Raw genomic sequence first — 7,731 nt, forward strand, 5'->3', positions numbered from 1 at the left:
TTTTCCGATAATCCTCTGATGTAGAGAAGTCTTCTAGCCAAAGTCTTTTCTACCATCGCTTTGGGGTAGCCATTCCGTTGAAGATCATTTTTGATGATGTCTAGTTCCTTCTTCGCATTGCAGAGCCCGAAAGTACGGTCTAATAGAGTCTTGATGATTTCTCTTTTAGTCTATTGATGGTGGTTGAATTCGTGGTTCAGATACTGTCCCGTGTGAGTGGGTTTTTGGTTTACAGATGTTTTCCACTCAGTGTCGGTCCTCTTCACCAATACGTCAAAGAATGGCAATTCATTGTAGATTTCCTTCTCCTTTGTGAAAGTGATGGAAGGTTTTATGCTGTGAATGTGTTTCAGGAAGGCGTCTAGTTCAGTATTTCCATGGTTCTATATTATGAAGGTGTCGTCTACGTATCTCAACCAGACACGAGGTTTCTTGTGGGCTTTTTCAATTGCCAGAGTTTCAAAGCACTCCATGTTATGTATATATGTTGACTATGACTGGTGAAAGTGGCGATCTCATTGGCAGTCCCTCATCTTCTGTAAAGAATTCGTCCTTCAAGTGGAAATAACAGTTTCATACACAGCATCCTAGTAATTCCATAATTACTTCTATAGGTAAATTCGTTCTATCTTTCACTTTCGAATAGCTCCGTCTGAATGATTCAGAGTGCTTCTTTCACCGGAACGTTGGTGTAAAGGTTTCCACGTCGAAACTGATTAGTTGATCTTCATGTGTGACTTCAATTGCCGCTAGTAGTTCGACAAAATGCCTTGAATTCTTAACAAAAGACGATGGTTTTCCTTGTAATGGTTGTATTATAGGGAGTAAAAATCTAGACAAGTGTTGAGTAGCCGAATGAAAATCATCATGGAACATTTTTTTTTTTTTTTTTTTTTTTTTTTTTTTTTTTTTTTTTTCTGATTGATTCGGCCGTTACTTGATGAAGATCCATAGTAATTTCACAAACTACACTTAAACGATTTGATCTCCACTAACTTTATTGAAAATAATCATAACATGTTTCGCTAAAACATTAGCTTTTTCAAATGATTAATCATTTGAAAAAGCTAATGTATTAGCGAAACATGTTATGATTATTTTCAATAAAGTTAGTGGAGATCAAATCGTTTAAGTGTAGTTTGTGAAATCATGGAACATTGTCAATCACCTTCAAACAGACGTAAATCACCCTGTACCATTTATTAAAAGAACTGATAATATATGCCCTTCCTTGTCGTCGATCGTTGGTGGTTTTTATTGATGATTCTCAAAACTCAGCACCTTCATAGAACAGTTTTTCAGTGAGAATAAACTTCCGAAACGAAACCGTTAGAATTATTATCAAAGATGGACAACAGAAAAAGAATTATATTGGAAGTATGCCAAATGTTATCAATGGAGAAGAAATTGGGCGTGATTTCAAAACACTGGATTGTCTTCAGAATAATCTTGTTTTTATTAGGTTTCGCTTTCGTGAGCAGATTGGAAGGTGAGTTTTATATGTAAACCTTAAAAACGTAAAGTACAGAGATAAACATAAAACTAAAAAGCAGATCCGTACATTTTTTAACATTTATATTGGAAAAATGTTGATTGTTGAATTGAAAAGTGTCACTTAAGGAGGAATAAGGTGTAAAGATGAACTAGTGAATAAATGCTTGTGTTTTTAAATAGTTTATCTTCTGAAAGGTAAGGCTGAAAAGTTGCCCCTGTCTGAACTTTGAAGGAGCGTAACTTTGTAAATAAGGGGGAGCGCAGCTTTTTTATTTTGGATTCGTAATCTGCGCATCAAAATACGTAAGTGCATTCAAAATTTTTTTTCAAAATCGTCTGGTGCCCTCAAAATGAATATTTACCCTTGATGCCCATATTTTTCTGCAAGTGTATCACCTTTATATATAGATGGTGCTTTATTCCTACAACGTAAATTTATAATGTATTGATTCACCTTATGTAACAATCTCATTTGCAATCTCATGTTCTCTTTCAAAGTAGTCTATTAAAGATGCTACTATTTGTTGAGATTGTTTCGACAATGCTTCAGGCTTATTGAATATACGCTGGTCTTATCAATAGAAATGATTAGTTCTGAAAAGAAAAGAAAGACTGACAGTTTTCTAGCTTTATTTTTTTAATTAGTCTACGTCTGAAATTCAATCAGTTGAGCAACTTACAAAATGAAATTTCACTAGTTTCATTGCTATTCAACGCATTTCATTTGGAATTTTAACGTTTTTATATTGGATATACAAAATTACCAAAAATGTAATTTTCTTCTTAACGTGAATATCCTATAATAGTGGCTGCTGCTGGTTTTTCCCTTTTAAAGATAGTCGATAAATATTATACCATGCGCATCCCAAAATAATGATACCTTAACCTTGTCAGCCGATTGTTGCTTCTCTGCACACTTTGGAGTTGGTTCGCCAGATGAAGATGCACTTAGATAACGATCGTTTTGATTCTCGTTTTCATTGCTTTTGGGTATATAACCTTTCACAATCTGGAAAATCAACAAAGCTTAATCAATGAAAAATCTGTTGAAGTGTAATAATAGACATACTGAAACTTTTCGGTAAGAAATTTTCAGTTTGGCCTTTATTACACTTCTGTAGTTTCTCTATTGACTCAGCTTTTATTTTTTCAGATTGTGGCAGGTTATATATTCAAAAAACAGTGACAAATATTGATTCCCCCACAACAAAAATTTGCTTTCACAGTACAGTATATTCACTCCTTCATTTCAAACTTTTGAAGGGAGTTCGATGCGACTCACACTGTATTTTTTTGTAGCTTTCTGTATTGGATTTGGTTTAGTAACATTGAGTCTACTCGACGTGAAAAATGCTGGAAATATAATCATGAACAGCTTGAAGGCAAGAGAAAAGGAGATTTTAATCTCGTACATTCATGATGTGTTCGAAGGAATGCAACTCGTCGATGCAGAGTCAACTTTATCAGCCCTATCAGATGAGCAGAAACACAAAATAATGCTAGGTATCATACTTTTTTTTGATGTAGATAAGAGTTGTTATGCCCAGACTTTTTACTAACAGTTACGACTGAGAAACTGAAATTTTAATTTGTATTCACAAACATGGATGATTGTAATTTGTTTCGTTTTTTAAATTGACAGTAAGTTGGTATTCTTGAATTTGTTGATAATAATGAAGAAGAAATGGAAAACGTATTTTATTTGAAGTAAGCACAATACATTTTTCTGAAATATTGTAGTACTCAATTTTTGGACCCCTGTGTTTTTCAGGGAATTTGAATGGTCTTATGTATACAATGAAATGAATATTGACATAAAACAAATATTCAGCTGATGCGAATTCATCGACTGAGTTCGTGAGATGAATTACCCCTAATTTTTTTGTCAAGATTCATGTAACAAGTTCCGAAAAAACAGGAATGTTGATTCTATTAATTCAATAAACTTTTAAAAATGGTACTTTCTATGAAAATTTTCATAAATATACGATTGGAACAGTCTGGAGAGTCATCAATTCAAAAGCGTATCTCTCAGACATTTTAAAATTATACTAATTTCCCAGTATAGCATAATATGTTGTTAGGTTAGATTAGGTCCAAAGTGGGTGGGTCTATTCGAGCTTCCATCGCAACCCGCAAGGGTTTTTCATGGTACACACCCATTCACACTCAACCAAATAAACCCAGCTTCTTAACGAAGCCGATTAGTTCGTATGGTGAGTGGTCTTTCAGGTTAAAAGGTAAGAGTATGGCCCTGCCGAACTCTAAACACCTGATTAGGTCCCCTCTGTCAAATGACCGTGACCTGTAAGACATCGTACTTCATCCCTACTGTAGTCCAACAACTATTTGGTATGAAGTTTCGAAGGGTAAATGAGGAACTTGGTGTGAGCCAGTCCTGGAAGATTCTGCCAGAAGTCCATAAATCTTCTTGCCATCCAGGTGTTCAATCTTTGTTTAGCAAAGCCTAAAGCGATGCCAATGACAGGTTCTGGTTTGAAAAAATTGCTCGCAGCACCCTCCTTTGCAAGGGAATCAGTAGCCTCATTGTCTTCCAGGCCAGTATGGTCAGGAATCCAGACCAAAGATGATCTGTTAAGTCTTCCTATCGATGAGATTCGTTTTTAGCATTTTGCTGTCAACTTAGACGTTGCCCAGCGCTTCCAACGCCGCTTGACTGCCCGAGAATATTTTTATTGACTTTTGTATGGAGTTGAATTCTTCCAATCTCCCCGCACATAATTCAATAGTGTGAATCTCCGCTTGAAATACGGTCGCATATGTTCCTAGACAGGTTGATTTCTCTGTCGTGGGTCTGCGACTGAAAACACCTGCGACTGAAAACACCAACAACTGTCTGCTCTTAATGTTTCCTTCTCACGGAGGATCCAGTCCTCTACTCGGGAACAGTAGTTTATAAGGCACTTCGTAGTTGACAGTTGGAGACATAAAGTCAGAGGTAATTTCCAGAATGATGTGACTTCCAGTGTCGACCAACACTCTGTTGTACTCTTCATTGAATTGATTTGTTCAATTGGCCATGTGCACAAGTCCATATGCAGTCCATCTAGCCTCTCTCTTCAGAAAAATGTGGAGAGGTAGCATATGGAGTACAATGTAGACATAAATAGCCCTCCCTCCTTCTAAAATGAACTGTGGTTGTACATGTCACGTATTTCCTCAGAAATAGAGATGCCTTATCAGGTGACCCAGTGGGCCATTTCGAGAAACCACGTTTGCTACCGGTTAGAAAATTTGACAAATCCTAATGAGTTTTCGACTAGATCACTTGATATGAAGCTTCTAGAGGAGATATATGACATCTAAAGGGTACGTTATACAACCGCAGTTTCATAACCTGTGGATAGAAAAAGATGTTTACAACGAAATTACCCCAGGAACAAATCATAATGTTAGAAATGAATTTTTAAAAAGACCTTATTATTTATTCCAGTGCCGAAGCTTTCTGAAAAGGTAATAAGTCAAATGAAATAGTAGTAGAGAGGAAGATAATATGATAAAAATGGAAGGAAAAGTGAATGTCGGGCGATCTGAAATCGAAAAGTGAAAGGTAGTGAGTTTTTAAGGGTGAAAAACTGTTTATCGCGATTTCCGGCAAAACTACAAGTTCTATGGAAAAATTTGATGAAGAGGTGTGGATAATAAAAAGGTCCACAACTTTTGTATCCACACTTCTTTCACATAGCCTCAAAATTCATATGGAAAATTCAAATAACCAAGTTTTTGATTTGTTATATCTTTTGAGATTGTTTTCTGTTTGTCGCTTGATATAATTTCATGTTTTTCCTATATATGGAGTTTATGTATAGCTTTGCGTTCAAGACCCAAAAAATATTGGTTCCTACTTTCTTGAGGTAGCTCTGAACGGGAATTATATGACCATCTAGTGATGATAAGAAAAAGTCTGAAAACACTCGCATTGTAAAACGTGGCTGACTTTGTTATAGCAGTGGCTACAAAATTCGAATTAAAATAATTATAAGTACGTATTTAGGTAATTAAATAACGATTGAATCCAATGAACGAAACGTCGCATCACAAATTGGTTCGTATCAGATGTGACAGATGCGGTAGAGCCAAAAAATGAGATTCGAAGAATTCAGTATTTTCCAATATTTTAAAATAACCGTCGATATTCCCAAAATAGAAAACTTCATTTTAATTTAACCGACCTTCTAGGTCTTACCATTCCCAAAATAGGAATTGTGGGCTATGAAACAGCCTAGACAGATAGTTGGTAGAGAAAAAATTAGTTCAACCACTCAAATAATAATTATAGCTTGAAAAACTAAAAAACATACTTTTAAAATACATCGAAATAAAAAGTTGAATTAGAAAAAAATAAGTTAAAAACAATAACAAACGAAAAATACTAGTATTATTGTATTGAAGCGTGTCTTTTAGTCTTTTTAAACTATATTTATTATATCTAAACTTTGGGATCAATCAGCCATATTTTGTTTAGAAAAATGCCATTGATATTTTTCAATTCCGGACAGGAAGCCTGAAATTCAGCTAACCAGCCCAAGGCAGCAGGCGCGCAAAGGAGGGTTACAAATAAGGTGCGTGTCAATAAAAAAAAATACTTTTTCCAAATGCAGAAATACATGTGAAGTGAGTTCGAATTATATCAAGGAGGTTGCGTACAGCGCCATCTGCACGCGAATAGATCCAGCAATAATGTCGATAATTCTGTCAAATACAGATCCCGAGCTTGAGAGTTACAAACAAACATACATACATACGTACATACATGAAGCTAATAAAAGCGTGTGAAAATATGGATGACCTTATTTTGTACACAACTTTCAAATATGAAAATTATGAATTGTCAGTTTGGTTTCTTCAATAATTTGTAACCTGAGTCTACAATAAATGCAGTAGTTTCATCAAAACTGAATATATGAATATAATATTATATGAATCGAATATGGATCAGAATTTTGTAGATATACAAAATCAAATAAACAAGGACTATTTCCAACACTAAAAGTAACGGTCTCACAGGTGGAAAAAATTCCATTAAAGCAGATGTAGAAAAAAATCCACAATGAAAAATCTTATTTCACACACCCAAAACGTAACCATTTTCTCGCCGAACGTATCGCCAACCATGTTGGCACCATCATAAAATGATCTAATAATATGAAGTGTTTCCTGATGATAGAAATCTGGTTAGTTTTTCGAATAGCCACAAAATTGTTACAGTTCTAGTGTCTAGAAGAATTTTTTTTTGAAATAAAAGTGAAAAGAGAATTTTAAAGTGACTCTACTGACTGCCACGATTATGAATACAAAAAAATTAAACTTTGTGAGTAATTTGGTTCAAAATCATTTCATCAGTATGATATTTTTATTTATTTGAGAGACATTTTTTTTGCAGAAGAGTTTTTTTTTTCTTGGATTTAGCCCTTTTACATAGCCTCAATTGTGTTTCATATCTATTCCAGATTCATTCAATTTCCTTCGTAGAACAATTTTCTTTTCACGATTTATATCATTTGCTATTCAATTTATCAATATCTTTTATATATTTATAGAGCTATTGTTGAATTTATCAAACCAAGTATATAAGAATCCTTCTTGAGAAGATTATGTCTGTCCTCCAAAATATCGATAGTGGGTAAGTAATCATAAGGATGAAAAGTGAAGCTATCTATTGAAGTAATTGTCTTTTAATTACAAGTCAGGTAGAAATAATGAATTACTCATTTCTGGTAAATTCAAGAAACACTGGAAATCCAAGATTTGTTAATAATTATTGAATGATATACAGTATCATCCCCAAAGTATGCACCATATGGGAAACTTATTTATTAAAGGGTTTTCGACAAAAAGTTATTTTTGATAAAAGTTTGTGCATCCTCGAAAACTAAACATGCACCAACAAAATACAGTACAACACATAATATACGAAGAGCCGTTAAATATTTGATTTTGTGACAGTAGTAAATCACTCTTATTTTGAAAAATCTCGGGAAATTTCATTCAGTAAAGTTGTTCAGCATTGACAAATACATCTAGATTTGAAGTTATGGCCATCTAAGTGAAGTTTTAATGGGGACTACGAAAAAACAAATTTGCTAAAACGATAGATAGACAGCATCCTGTATACGACAGTTCTTTTTGAAAACCTGTAATATTACGAATTACACAACTATGATATTAACCACGGTCAATTGTTTGGAAATGTAAATTGATTTTCCAAGTTTTTAG

General features: G+C 34.2%; 1 long non-coding RNA gene across 1 annotated transcript; it reads left to right on the forward strand.

The window, feature by feature from the left end:
* Positions 1 to 1,155: 1,155 nt before the first annotated feature.
* LOC111512061 (uncharacterized) lies at positions 1,156 to 3,228 on the forward strand. Its single transcript, XR_012467239.1, has 2 exons — positions 1,156 to 1,489; positions 2,794 to 3,228. It is a non-coding gene; the product is annotated as an uncharacterized lncRNA (long non-coding RNA).
* The last annotated feature ends 4,503 nt before the right edge of the window (positions 3,229 to 7,731 follow it).

The sequence above is a fragment of the Leptinotarsa decemlineata genome, unplaced genomic scaffold (assembly GCF_025532065.1).
Source record: "Leptinotarsa decemlineata unplaced genomic scaffold, Ldec_3_MD MMD2_tig00026328_RagTag_RagTag, whole genome shotgun sequence".
In the NCBI taxonomy this organism is placed as follows: domain Eukaryota; kingdom Metazoa; phylum Arthropoda; class Insecta; order Coleoptera; family Chrysomelidae; genus Leptinotarsa; species Leptinotarsa decemlineata.